Source organism: Diabrotica virgifera, chromosome 3, assembly GCF_917563875.1.
Source record: "Diabrotica virgifera virgifera chromosome 3, PGI_DIABVI_V3a".
Taxonomy (NCBI): Eukaryota; Metazoa; Arthropoda; class Insecta; order Coleoptera; family Chrysomelidae; genus Diabrotica; species Diabrotica virgifera.
This window is the reverse complement of record NC_065445.1, coordinates 189,009,444-189,024,844: the sequence shown is the minus strand read 5'-3', so window position 1 is coordinate 189,024,844 and position 15,401 is coordinate 189,009,444. Positions and strand designations below refer to the sequence as shown.

General features: G+C 33.2%; 1 protein-coding gene across 1 annotated transcript in view; it reads right to left on the bottom strand.

Annotated features, from left to right (window-relative positions):
• LOC114329239 (glucose dehydrogenase [FAD, quinone]-like) overlaps positions 1–15,401 on the bottom strand; it is a 123,432-nt gene that overhangs the window by 47,573 nt on the left and 60,458 nt on the right. The gene's annotated exons all lie outside the window — the stretch shown is intronic.

The following is a 15,401-nucleotide window of genomic DNA, read 5'->3' as shown; positions in this document are numbered from 1 at the left end:
TCGGTAAGAAAATTCCACACCAAATTTGCATTTAAAAATCCAAAGCTGCATGAACAGATTAATAGCGCGCCATAGCTTTGTCAGCAATTATTTAGGCTTTCAAATTCGTAATTTCTACTCATTGTAGTTGCATGGGAATACGATTTCAAGATAGAAAATAGTATATTCTTTAATTTTACATAAGTTTTGAGTAACTACAAGTGATAGAAAATGAATCAAAACTAAATTATGTAAACAAATAAAAACCAGTCTGTCAAAAACATAGAGGTATATATTAACATAGAGGGAGCCTACCTTCCGCGCTTCCCGACGACAAGATCTCATGGACTGGTTTGCTGCATCTCTTTCTAACACATTGTATGGAAAATCTATGATGACATTCAGTGTGAACATAGGCACGGAAGAGGAGGACAACTATAGCAGCTTTACTGTGCGTAAGAGTGAAACAGCACTAATCCAAATAAAAAAGATGGTGTCGTCACTTCGCTCTGAAAGACACTCTCTCTATGCTAATATATAACTCTATGGTCAAAAATGTTCTGTTATTGTAAACGTCAAAAAATTTCCACTATAATTCGCTGTTGGGTACCCCACGAGCAAAAAATTTCCGATAAAATACCTCCGTTGCCATGGTGATCTGTCAAAATAACGTATTTTGATTGGTTCAAAATTACAGGTGTGGAATTTTCACCTCTAACAGCCTTAGGGTCGATTCCCACTATACCTCCCGTTTACTTTCCATAACCATTCCATACACCTCCCATTAAAATTCTATTCTAACTATACGTTCCGTTTACTTCCCATACACGTTCCATACACCTTCCATTAATTTAACCACCATTCTCACTAGACGTCGCGTTTACTTTCCCCATTTAATATTCCACACATTTTGTACCGGTTTGGTAACATTTTACCCTAAATTTTTGATTAGAATACACGTGTTTTTTCCGGCTTGATGAAATATGTGGTCTGAAGAAAATTTAATAATAGAAATGTAAAATATACATGCGGACCAATGTAAAAAAAGGTTATTTCACATTTGTTTTCTTACCGGCTCGCCGCGGCGTGAGAAATACAAAATAAGATTTACTATTTTATTTAGGCATAAGCCACAATTCGAGTTTGAAATCAAGTTTACTTGACGTTTCGACTTTCACTTCGGAAATCGTTATCAATATAAAAAACATTCATAAATTAAAAATTTAACTTTGTTTCTAGTGAAGCAACGCAGTTGGAACGTACAGATAATATATTATAATTGTGTCACCGGAAAGCGAAAAAGGTAAGGCACAACTTGGAAGAACCTATAGATTTCTATCTTCGTTTCTGATGAAGCAACGCAGTTGTATTTAACAAGCGGATATATTATAATTGAGTCACCAGAAAGCGAAAAAGGTAACGCACAACTTGGAGGAGCCTATAGTTTTCTAACTTCGCTTGTGGTGAAGCAACGGAGTTGGAACAAGCAGGTATATTATAATTGGGTCACCAGAAAGCGAAAAAGGTAACGCACAACTTGGAGGAGCCTATAGTTTTCTAACGTCGCTTGTGGTGAAGCAACGGAGTTGGAACAAGCAGATATATTATAATTGGGTCACCAGAAAGCGAAAAAGGTAACGCACAACTTGGAGGAGCCTATAGTTTTCTAACTTCGCTGTGGTGAAGCAACGGAGTTTGAACAAGCAGATATATTATAATTGTGTCACCGGAAAGAGAAAAAGGTAACGCACAATGTGGAAGAACCTATAGTTTTCTAACTTCACTTGTGATGAAGCAACGGAGTTGGAACAAGCAAATATATTATAATTGGGTCACCGGAATGCGAAAAAGGTAACGCACAACTTGGAAAAAGCTATAGTTTTCTAACTTCGTTTCTGGTGAAGCAACGCAGTTTAAACAAGCAGATATATTGTAATTGTGTCACCGGAAAGCAAGAAAGGTAACGCACAACGTGGAAGAGCCTATAGTTTTCTAGCTTCGCTTCTGGTGAAGCAACGGAGTTGCAACAAGCAGATATATTATAATTGTGTCACCGGGAAGCAAAAAAGGTAACGCACAACTTGGAAAAACCTATAGTTTTCTAACTTCGTTTCTGGTGAAGCAGTGGAGTTGGAACAAGCAGATATATTATAATTATTGTGTCACCAGAAAGTGAAAAAGGTAACGCACAACTTGGAAGAACCTATAGTTCTCTAACTTTGTTTCTAGTGAAGCGACGCAGTTGGAACAAGCAGACATATTATAATTGTTTCACCGGAAAGCGAAGAAGGTAGTCCCTGAAATGTTCAGGACTATATATCCCAGGATGTATAAACGAATGGACACTAAATAGAAGAAAAAAGAATGGAACAACCATATAGCAGAATAGAGAGACACGTGTGGTCAAAATAGCAAGAAATAAATCACCAATCGATAGAAGTATCGGCCGAACAAGCAAAAAATGGAGTGACAATATTCCGTAGAGGTGAACCAGATGAACCAGCGGAATTGCTTAAGAAGATATTGGATGAAGAAAATATTTTAATTCCTTGGCAACAGCCGCCCAAAATATTGCCGTCTTTAAATGTATTATCACTGTATTTTTTATTTTCAAAATTAAAAAGTCATGTCAGACAAATTCTATAAAATTTTTATTGTCCAAATTTTTCTCACCATGTATTCCCCCTATCCATAACCGCTATGTATTCCCCCAATTCATACTCTACCCGACAAGTCACACCTTGTCGTAGAAAAAAATACGTGACTGAACCACGAGGTAATAGCAATATTCACATTATATCCATAGGGTATCCGAGACGTCGCCGAAAAATACGTGACCGATATTGAACGCAAAGATTCGGGAATGGTAGGTAAACGTAACGGAAAGTGGGCATATATTATATGATTTGTATTTAATAATATTTTATGGAAACGGAATGCTATGCGTATTGAAAGTAAACGGGAGGTATAGTGAGAATCGACCCTTACTCTACCTCTCGAATAACTTTTGAACCACTGATTTAAAAAAAAAGCGCAAACACACGTCAAATCATAATTGCCGGGGGAGATATTATGCCATATTTAAGCTTGCCGGGAAAGGCACCCTCTCACCCTCCGTATTATCCCTTAATTGTTTTTTAATTGCTTCCACCTTTTTTTTATTTGACATTTGGATTCTTCTCTTTGTACTGATTTCAAAAATGTATAACACATGATGCTTAAAGTGATTAGTTTATGAGAAAAATAATTACAAAAGCAAGAAAACTGGATTGAAAAAAATTATTTTTTTAACAATTTTATTACAAACATTTTTGGTAGGGGAGCAAAGTATGCTAAATGTGCAGTCACTCGAGCGCTTTGGGAACCTATTGGGTTGTGATTATTAGGTCCTAAAACCAAACAAAATTAAGTAAAATTTTCCATTTTAGTGGGGACTTTCCATTAACTATTTAGAAGGGAAATAAGCCACAATTAAATTGAAAAAATAATTTTATTAACGTTTCGATTTAATTTAATTTCCATTTTTTAATTTGATTTTCAATTTCCAACAATCGTTTTTTCTGATTATAGCGCCATCTATCCATAATTCGAAAAAATGTTTCGAATAAAAGTTGCTTATTTTTACGCAAAGAATCCAAACTTGCAATAAAAAATGGGTGCTCCCCGTAAGATTTTTAAGTAACCCCCCACCTCCGTGGGGGTTAGTGTTTGGTACCATTCCATAGATTTTTCAAAAATATTGAATAAGTGTATTTTGCAGGTTTTCGATCTGATGTTTATTTTGCGAAATATCGCGGGATTTGGATTTAAAATTTTAAATTTACCCCCATCCTTCTCCGTGAGGGGTCATGTTTGGTATCTTTCGATAGATTTTGGAAAAATATTGAATACGTAGTTTTTAGTTTCTCGATCTGACGTTCAGTTCGCGATATATTCGCTTTTTTTGTGAAACTTTTTGACTCGCCCATTTCCTAACGCCCCCCGCTCAAATCATGAGATTTTTGAAATATACACTCTTTTGCATGTACTTAACTTACCTTATCTTAATCTCACAAACTCCCGTGTGTTAAGAGCCAATGTATTTATGGTAGAGGTGCATCTGCAGGGTACTACGTTTCTCCTCATGTGTTAATCTGACGCCCTCGAGTAACTGCAAAAATCCCCGCTTTTGCTCCCCTACCATTTCGAATGAACATTTCACTACCAAAAATTTTAACAATAATTATTGTTAAAATTTTTATTATTATACAGGGTGTTTCATTGGGAAATGGAAATACTTGAATGATGGATAGAGGTCATGGAGGCGGTTTTAGATATATCACATTTATTGCCTTACCGATTTGCGATTTGTATAACCGAGTTACAGGGTGTTTTATCGATTTTGCCCATTTCTTTCTGGGCCCATAACTTTAGAACCGCCCTGTATATTTTTTTGATATTTGGTACACAAATGTCTCATTTGTAACACAACCCATGCAACTACAAATAAGGTGTAAAATCCAGGTCCGGACTAAAAATTAATTCATTGTAACCTTGAAACAACACCCTGTTTATTGAAATTTTTAAAATCCGTTTGCATATTTGAAAATAGCACAAAAACTAAGTTTAATGGTTCGATTAAATTTTTCGGTCAGATAATTTAATGACTTTTTTTAGTTTTTAAAAACTCTTAGATTAAAAAGCAGTTATTATTAACTTTTAATAATAAATTACTAAAATTAATGAACAAATACTCATTTTTAAAATAATCAATACTAATTTATTACATTATAACCACCCATTTACTAATCACAACAAAAATCCAGGTCCGGATTAACAAAAACGCATAAAGTAATCATGACGTTTGAAAAGAGCATAAAAACTTAGTGTATAGGTTCGCTTTAATTTTTACGCAGAAAATTTAATGACTTTAACTTTGAAATTAAATTGATTGAAATTTTTTATAACTTTGTGATTACAAAGCAGGTATTAGTAACTATATTAAGTTTATGACTTAATACTCATTCTAAACGTAACTAGTAATGATATACTACATTGGAATGACCCATTTACTAATCACAAGGAAAATCCAGGTCCGGATTAACAAAAAATTTAATCTAATAGTCACCTTGAAAAAACACCCTGTATATTGAAATTTTCAAAATCCGTTTAAACATTTGAAAAGGGCACAAAAAACTAAGTTTAATGGCTCGCCTTAATTTTTTGAGCAGACAATTTAATGAAATTACTTTTGAAATTATATCAAAATTTGTGTTCTAAAAATTTCGGCATAATTTTAAAATTAAAGTCATTAAATTGTCTGCGCAAAATATTGAAGCGAACCATTAAACTTAGTTTTTTGTGCTCTTTTCAAATGTTCAAACGGACTTTAATTTTAGTATACAGGGTGTTATTTCAAGGTCACTCTTACTTTATATTTTTGTGTTAATCCGGACCTGGATTTTTATTGTGATTACTATGTGGGTTGTTCCAATGTAGTAAATAAGTATTGATTATTTCTAAAATAAGTATTTAGTCATTAACTTTATTAATTTCTTATTAAAAGCTGCTTCTTAAGCTCGGAGTTCTAAAAAATTTAAATAGATTTAATTTTAAAATTAAAGTCATTAAATTTTCTGCACAAAAAGTCAAATCTAAGCTATGAACTCAGTTTTTGTGCTCTTTTCAAATGTATAAACTAATTTGGAAAATTTTAATATACAGGGTGTTGTTTCAAGGTCACAATTACTTTATGTTTTTTGCTAATCCGGACCTGCATTGTTCTTGTGATTAGTAAATGGATCGTTCTAATGTAGTAAATAAGTATTGATTGTTTTTAAATTGAGCATTTGTTCATTAACTTTAATAATTTATTATTAAAAGTTAATAATACCTGCTTTTAAATCTAAGAGTTCTTAAAAACGTCAATATGATTTCAAAATTAAAGTCATTAAATTGTTTGGCCGAAAAATTTAAGCGAACCGTTAAACTTAGTTTTTTGTGCTCTTTGCAAATATGCAAACCCCTTTTAAAAAATTCAATATACATGGGTTGTTTCCAGGTTACAATGAATTAATAATTTTTTTTTAGTCCGGACCTGGACTTTTTTTGTGATTAGTAGTTGGATGGGTTGTGTTGTAAATGAGACATACGTGTACCAAATATCAAAAAATATATACAGGGTGGTTCTAAAGTTATAGGTCTAGAAAGAAATGGGCAAAATCGATAAAACATCCTGTAACTCGGTTATAAAAATCGGTGAGGCAGTAAAGGTGATTCACAATTCAAGAATTTCCGTTTCCCAATGAAACACCCTGTATATATTGTTAAATATTATAATTATTGTTAAAATTCTTGGTAGTGAAATATTTAGTCTAAATGTTTGTAATTAAATCAAATTGTTAAAATTGTTGTTGATTGTTTTTTTCAATCCAGCTTTCTTGCTTTTGTATTTATTTTTCTCATAAACTAATTACTTTAAGCAACAAATATAAAATAAAAAAAGCTGAAAGCAATTAAAAAAAAATAACATATCGCCTCCTATAATCACATGTCTCCTCCTTCAAATATTAGTTGACGTGTTTTTGCGCTTTTTCTAAAAATCAGTGGTTCAAAAGTTATTTAAAGGTGCATAGTTTTATCTGAAAAGCAAGGTATCTGTTTTTCCATTTTTAACTTTTTAAATTTTTTACCTACCATTCTATGTCGTTAAAACAATTTTAAATTGATTTCTATTCTAATTGTAACAAAACTGTAAAAACCAAAAGCAAAATGAAAAATCATTCTACTTAATCAAAGAGCTTACGAACTTGATCAGCATCACATAAAAAATTAATTATTATCTTTTTACGCTCATTCATGGCACTTGTTTTAGAAAGCACATTCCGATTAAGGATATACATTCTTTCACTTTACTATTACTCATTATGTCCCAAAATTTCGAGGTGTATAAAATTAGTAGCTAAATAGTGAATGTCACTGTATGTAGGATTAAAGGAATCAGTCATCCAAATCTGCTAAGGTTAAAACTATTAGTGTTGTGGTAGACTTGTTGTGGTTCGGTAGACACACAATTAGATCAAAAAATTTTGGTGCAATCAATAGAGTATTAATGACATTGTTCGTTGAATTTGTGTCAGGTCAGGTTAGGAAAAAGTGTTTATCATTGTATAAACTGCCGGTCAAAAATTATATTTAGGTATATTAGGCATAGGTTATATTTTCAAATATACAAAGGACATTCCTTGGAATATTTGACTCATTTTAAACATTAAACATATTGATGGATTCGACCGTTACTTGATGGAAGTTCATTTTATCTCACAATAAAACACTGAAAAACGTTTGTTTTCTATACTTCCACAAAATTTATTACAACTATGTTATTACTACAGCTGTTTCGGCAAAGCGCCTTTCTCAAGTGATATATTTTACAATGTGTTTACCTTTTTAAGTCTTTAACTGAAGAGGTTGAGGAGTGGGGAGCTGTTTTTCTCGAGTTGGTCATTCAGAATTATATCTGTATTTTTCAATTTATTAATTTCCATTGATTCTAAAAGTGATAGCTTAAGGCCTTTATTTTGAATATGTAGAATTTGAAACTCTTCATTGAAAGAATGATTATGATCTAGAAGGTGAAGTGCGTATGTAGAAGTGTCTGTTTTTCTATTGTTGAAAGCCCTTTTGTGTTCTGCTATCCGTTTGTCAAAAGTTCTGCCAGTTTGACCGATGTAAGTTTTCGGACAGTCACCACAAGTTAGTTTGTACACACCACTCTGTAGTTGCTTTCTCTTTCGGCTTTTATTGTTTTTAATATGTTTGCTTAAGTTGTTGTTAGTTCTGAAAGCTGGTGTTATTCTTTTCTTTTTTATGTATCTGGCTATTTTTGTTGTTATTTTGCCAGTATATGTGGAGAGCAGAAGGTACTGGGTTCTTTCTGTGGTGGTGGATACACTAATTTCAAGGCTTTCTTATGGAGTTTTTGGTTTAAAATGTTGTTAACTGTTTGTTCGTTATAGTCATTGCTTACTGCTATTTGTCTAATGATATTTAGTTCTGTCTCGAAGTTATTTTTTGTCATAGAAATTTCTGTCAGTCTATGTATCATGCTATGGTAGGCTGCTAATTTGTGTACACAAACAACAGTGCAGGACTTATTATGGGTAATCCTCTAAGCCCATTACTATCAGATATATGTATGAACCAACTTGAAACAACAATTTCTAAACACCCCGTATTTAAACAGTTCTTATATTGGTGGAGATACGTGGATGACATACTAGTCTGCTTTACAGGAACTAACAGACAACTTAACCAATTTCTATCATACATTAATTCACTTCATAGTAATATTGAGCTCACAATAGAAACAGAACAGAATAATTCCATAAACTTTCTAGATGTAACGATTACCAGACTACACAACAAACATGAGTTCTCCTTATATCATAAACCTACCCATACTGACACAACTATACACAATTCATCATCCCATCCGACACAACACAAATTAGCAGCCTACCATAGCATGATACATAGACTGACAGAAATTCCTATGACAAAAAATAACTTCGAGACAGAACTAAATATCATTAGACAAATAGCAGTAAACAATGGCTATAACGAACAAACAGTTAACAACATTTTAAACCAAAAACTCCATAAGGAAGCCTTGAAATTAGTGTATCCACCACCACAGAAAGAACCCAGTACCTTCTGCTCTCTCACATATACTGGCAAAATAATAGCAAAAATAGCCAGATACATAAAAAAGAAAGGAATAACACCAGCTTTCAGAACTAACATCAACTTAAGCAAACATATTAAAAACAATAAAAGCCGAAAGAGAAAGCAACTACAGAGTGGTGTGTACAAACTAACTTGTGGTGACTGTCCGAAAACTTACATCGGTCAAACTGGCAGAACTTTTGACAAACGGATAGCAGAACACAAAAGGGCTTTCAACAATAGAAAAACAGACACTTCTACATACGCACTTCACCTTCTAGATCATAATCATTCTTTCAATGAAGAGTTTCAAATTCTACATATTCAAAATAAAGGCCTTAAGCTATCACTTTTAGAATCAATGGAAATTGATAAATTGAAAAATACAGATATAATTCTGAATGACCAACTCGAGACAAACAGCTCCCCACTCCTCAACCTCTTCAGTTAAAGACTTAAAAAGGCAAACACGTTGTAAAATATATCACTTGAGAAAGGCACTTTGCCGAAACAGCTGTAGTAATAACATAGTTGTAATAAATTTTGCGGAAGTATAGAAAACAAACGTTTTTCAGTGTTTTATTGTGAGATTAAACATATTTTTATGTGTGTCCTTCATGATCTTCGATAACTGTCTTAACAACGTATTTGCATACTTTCTACTAAATTGTTAACCAGATCTTGTCTGTTGACAAGTGAAGGGAGAGAAAGAGAGAGTTCCTATAGTTGAGCTGCCGCATTCGCGTGGCTGCTCAACTATAAAGGTTTTGTACTAAACTCAAAATATATTTTGTGAACATCTACCATTTGTATGTGAAAATTAATATAGCCGTAAAATAACAAATAAAAATATTCTTGTACAAAGGCATGTATTTATTAATATTTTCTTTTGATGGCCAGATTTTTTTGCTTCATTAAAATTCCAAAGTATTAAAATAAAAAAAAAACAAAATAGAAAATAATATACGATATGAAATTAATTTTTTTAAATTTTAATACAATTATAAAACACCGAAAAGTTGCAAAACATAACTTCCGTTACGGTCTTGGTGCAAATAAACTTCTAATGGCTTTCGTTTAACTCCTTTCATTACAGAGATGGCAAATAATGCGTTAATTAACGGCATTAGACGTTAGTGTGGCCCAAGCACTAAACTTCATCGTCTACCTACATTTAAATGTCTAGCACGTACACAAATTTTTTTATAAATATATTTTGGTGTAGTATTGTTTTATTTTATTAATTGATTATTTGTCGAAAACTCTTAGAAGGTGTCCGTTTTATTTTTTCTTATATGAATTTGATATTACGGCTTACGCTGTGATTTGGCCTCGTCTATATCTTTCCTTGAAAATGATGACGGCGAACATAGCACAATTTAAGTTTATCAAAGATAAACATAAATTGTGGAACGAGTACAGAACGAGACTGTTTGACGATGATAATTATATTATTGCAGAAACTGCAGGAACAGACAGCTGAGAATATTATAATGGCAGAATAGAACAAGCAATTAGGAATGTATACTAAATTTACAATCAAGATGCAGTAGAAATAAACAAACCAAGACACGTTAATTGCTACTAGGAGCACTCCCGGATGCATCTAAACATTCCGTTTGGCACCTCGGAGTTTTCTATTGGTTCTTTGCAGCACGCGGTCATATTTCAACCAATACCAAGGTGTCAAATACATATACGGAATGTTATGAGGTGCGAAATTCATATACGGAATGTTAAATATTCGTAGACCGAAAAATACACTTCTCATTAGAGTCAGTTAAAAGGACATTGATTAAAATACTTGTTAATGTATTATCAAATAAAAATAAAACACTGATTATAGTATTTGGAATGTTCTTTGCTGCGAAATCCATAATGCGGAATGTTAAATATTCGTAGACTAAAAAAGACGACTTTTTATTGTCAGTTAAAGAAGACTGATTTTAAAATATTTTGTTAATGTATATTAAAGAAAATAAAACAATTATTACGTATATGGATTGTTATTTGATGCGAAATTTATAAATATAATGTATTGATTTGAAATAATTTATTATTTAAAAATGAATAACCATTTTCAATTTCGTTGCAAAACAAAAATACAGCCGAACCATATTCTAGTCCAATCAGAGAATGCAGCAAGCACCTCTACCGGTTTCGAAACTTATTAGTCTCTCATCAGGAGGCACATATGCTGCTATCGCTGATCCAACCAAAACAAACCCCAGCGTGCAGTCCCGGATTGCAACGAACGAAATGGCATAGATGCCCTAGCGGCAAATGCTAGCAAAATGGTTATTCATTTACTATTAATTCATTTATTATTAATGGTTTCATTCAACTGCTAGCTACGAAATTGAAAATGGTTATTTATTTTTGATTTACATTTACTCTGATTAGAGTACGAAGGGAACCATTCTCGTTGGAACTTTACCGCGCTGAGCAGATGGGACGTGAATTGTAAATTGTAGAATTCCCTCATCTTCCTTAGTCTCAGCATCCGTATGGCTTGCAAATTGTAGAAGCCTCGGAGGTGTAACCAGAAAAGGTTCCCATTGTTTTCATTCTGGTGGGATGTAGAATAGCATTATGTTGTTTTAGATGCCATTAGAGTGAAAACTTAGCCTTTTTGCTAGCAGTTGCCGCTAGGACATCTATGCCATTTCGTTCGTTGCAATCCGGGACTGCACGCTGGGGTTTGTTTTGGTTGGATCAGCGAGAGCAGCATATGTGCCTCCTGATGAGAGACTAATAAGTTTCGAAACCGGTAGAGGTGCTTGCTGCACTCTCTGATTGGACTAGAATATGGTTCGGCTGTATTTTCGTTTTGCAACGAAATTGAAAATGATTATTCATTTTTTATTTACATTTACTCTGATTAGAGTACGAAGGGAACCATTCTCGTTGGAACTTTACCGCGCTGAGCAGATGGGACGTGAATTGTAAATTGTAGAATTCCCTCATCTTCCTTAGTCTCAGCATCCGTATGGCTTGCAAATTGTAGAAGCCTCGGAGGTGTAACCAGAAAAGGTTCCCATTGTTTTCATTCTGGTGGGATGTAGAATAGCATTATGTTGTTTTAGATGCCATTAGAGTGAAAACTTAGCCTTTTTGCTAGCAGTTGCCGCTAGGGCATCTATGCCATTTCGTTCGTTGCAATCCGGGACTGCACGCTGGGGTTTGTTTTGGTTGGATCAGCGAGAGCAGCATATGTGCCTCCTGATGAGAGACTAATAAGTTTCGAAACCGGTAGAGGTGCTTGCTGCACTCTCTGATTGGACTAGAATATGGTTCGGCTGTATTTTCGTTTTGCAACGAAATTGAAAATGATTATTCATTTTTTATTTCCATTTACTCTGATTAGAGTACGGAGGGAACCATTCTCGTTGGAACTTTACCGCGCTGAGCAGATGGGACGTAAATTGTAAATTGTAGAATTTCCTCATCTTCCTTAGTCTCAGCATTCGTATGGCTTGCAAATTGTAGAAGCCTCGGAGGTGTAACCAGAGAAGGTTCCCATTGTTTTCATTCTGGTGGGATGTAGAATAGCATTATGTTGTTTTATAGGCCATTAGAGTGAAAACTTAGTCTCTTTTTAATTTATTATTTCTTTATTTGACTATCTCGCTTTCGCAGAATTTTTAATGACTTGCACGTATTGTATAGTATGTTTAAATTTTTTATGTTTCAGCTATTCAATTCTGTTATGTCTGTTGAAGTTTAGGGCTGTGTGCTACTAGACGAAAATAGTCGTCTTTTTGATCTACGAGCATTTAACATTCCGTATCTGAATTTCGCACCAAATAACATTTCATATGCTATACTTCTTTTATTTTTATTTAATAATACATTAACAAAATATTTTAAAATCAGTCTTCTTTAACTGACTTAATAAAAAGTCGTCTTTTTTAGTCTACGAATATTTAACATTCCGCATATAAATTTCGCACCAAATAACATTCCAAATACTATAATAATAATTGTTTTATTTTTATTTAATAATACATTAACAAGTATTTTAAAATCAATCTCCTTTTAACTGACTAATAAAAATTTATCTTTTTCCGTATGCGAATATTTAACATGCCGTATATGAATTTCGCACCGAATAACATTCCGTATATGCGTTTGGAACCTCGCCGCGTATTGGTTGAAATATGACCGCGTGCCACAAGGAACCAATAGAAAACTCCTAGGTGCCAAATACATATACGGAATGTTTAGATGCCTCCCGGATCATAATTTACAATGTATAAACTTTGGAAATCATAATTTGGGATTTACAATTTATATACATTGTAAATTATAATTCGGAAGTGCTCCTAGTAGCATTTAACCCGTGTTGGTTTGTTTATTTCTACTGCATCTTGATTGTAAATTTAGTATAAATAAGGGAAAAGCAGTAGATCCAAATGGGATGCCTGCTGAATTAATCAGATTCATCGACGATGAATACGAAACCTTACACATACCCCTAAATATTGCAACAGAATCTACATAACAGGTGGAACCCCCTAAGAATTGTTATTGTCCATCTTTGTTACACTACCAAAGACAGCACATGCATATTTTCACTAAAGAATATTATTATAGAACAATGCAGATGACATATTTATACAGTTAGGATTCAGGAAAGGAATGGGAACGGTAGTCACTTTTAATGTGCTGGTGCAAATATCTCTATGTAGTTCTCTGTAGTGCAAATATCTCTATGTAGTTGCTAATGCAAATATCTCTGTGTATTAGAGACAAGAATAAAAAACCGCTAAACGCTGCAAAAATGAGTGGCGCCTACAATATTCCAGCTACAAAAGACCTGATATGAATTTTACGTGGCGCAAAAATTTATTTTCATGTTGGTGGAAAATAAAATTCTAGTTTTATTTTAAAAGATTTTTCCATAACATTGCTAAATTTGAAGTAAAACGTGCCACAAAAGAGTAACTTTGATCAATTTTAATTTTGAAGCTCTTTTGTGGCGTTTTACTTCTTTAGCAAATATTATGGAAAAATCTTTTAAAATAAAACTAGAATTTTATTTTCCATCAAAATGAAAATAAATTTTCGCGCCACGTAAAATTTATATCAGATCTTTTTTCACTCATTTGTACGGCGTTTAGAGGTTTTTTATTTTTGTATCAGGAGTCTGTCAAAGTTATTTATAAACTAAATGTATGAAGTTGAATGTAATATTTCTCGATTACACGTTAAGCTTTATAAATGGTCGCCTATGTCACATTATCTCCCAAATGATCTAGTGTCCATCGAGTACACTAGATTTTTTTCTATTCGAAATAGATTGACAAAAAAACTATTGGGAGAGCCGGTAAATGAACTCGGATTGTCCGGTCAAATTTAGCGTCGTAACCACTACAACTACATAAAGCATTTCGCGATAATGGTCAAGTGGATTATATTTTGGAGCTTGATAACTTCGAAACGGCTTAACCGATTTTGATCACTAAACATGAGTTTGAAACGTATTCACAAGTGAGATCTGATGCATCCAAGGTCAAGTAGGATAACTGAAGGTATTCTAGGACAGTGGCGGCCGGTCAGGGTCGGCAGGGTCGGCAGTGCCGACCCACACATTTATGGACACATTATAGATTTTTTTAAATATATAAGTTAATCAGAATTGATGATATTCGTTTCTGTGAAATAAAAAAAATATCTGTGAGATAATACAGACTAAATTTTATTCATTGTTTTTAAAAGAATTCGAACGATCTGATACGTTAAGTGATCCCTGTGCGCTGTGCGTAAGAGACTTTTCAAATTAAGGATCCTAGCCAGCCATACACCCGACTGCGATTGTGTGAATTTATGGCCCGCTTCGGCTAGCCGTACCCAGTTGAGCATTTGCTTGTAATAAGACGCTATGGAGTCTTAGCCGATAGGCAACCAATTAAACATTCCCCGTATTTATTTGAATGACAAGTACGGCAGAAAAACAATCTGCCGAGCACAGCGGTGATCTGCAAACGGCAACAAAACACGTACTTGGACGTTGAGATTTAATTTGGACGTTGAGAGGTGACTCATATTTGTTTGCAGAAATTGCTTGAAAATAACTCATATAATAATATTTGAGTTATCCTCCCACTCAAAAAGGTCCGGAACATTGTTTAAATAATCAAAATGTCAAAAAATAAAGGAAAAATTCGATTTTTTTCTTCATTTTTTTGTTATAACTTCAAAAGTATTAATTTTCGAGAAAAGGTGCACTGACATAAAAGTTGCGTAATTAAATTTTCTACAATAAAGGATTAGCTAAAAATTTTAAAAATTGTCACCCTTGTTGCAAAATAGCAATAAATGCGAAAAAATCATAAAAAACAAGTATTCGCATTTTACGTTTTTCAACCGTTTATGCTACACTTAAGACCTTCATAATTTTACCCAGAAAAACTATATCATATAATAAAAAAATACTGTGAATTTCATTAAGATCGGTTCAATAGATTTTGCAAGATAAATTTTGCAATCCAGCTTTCGCAAAAAAATTAATTTTTTCAAAATGTTGCAGAACTGAAAATAAAGCAGACAGCAAGTTGAATTTATTTTTACGTATAGAAGAATACTGTACCTTTCTTCTATATGTAAAAAAATTCAACTTGCTATCTGCTTTATTGTCAGTACTGCAACATTTTGAAAAAATTAATTTTTTTTGCAAAAGCTAGATTGCAAAATTTATTTTGCAAAATGTTTTG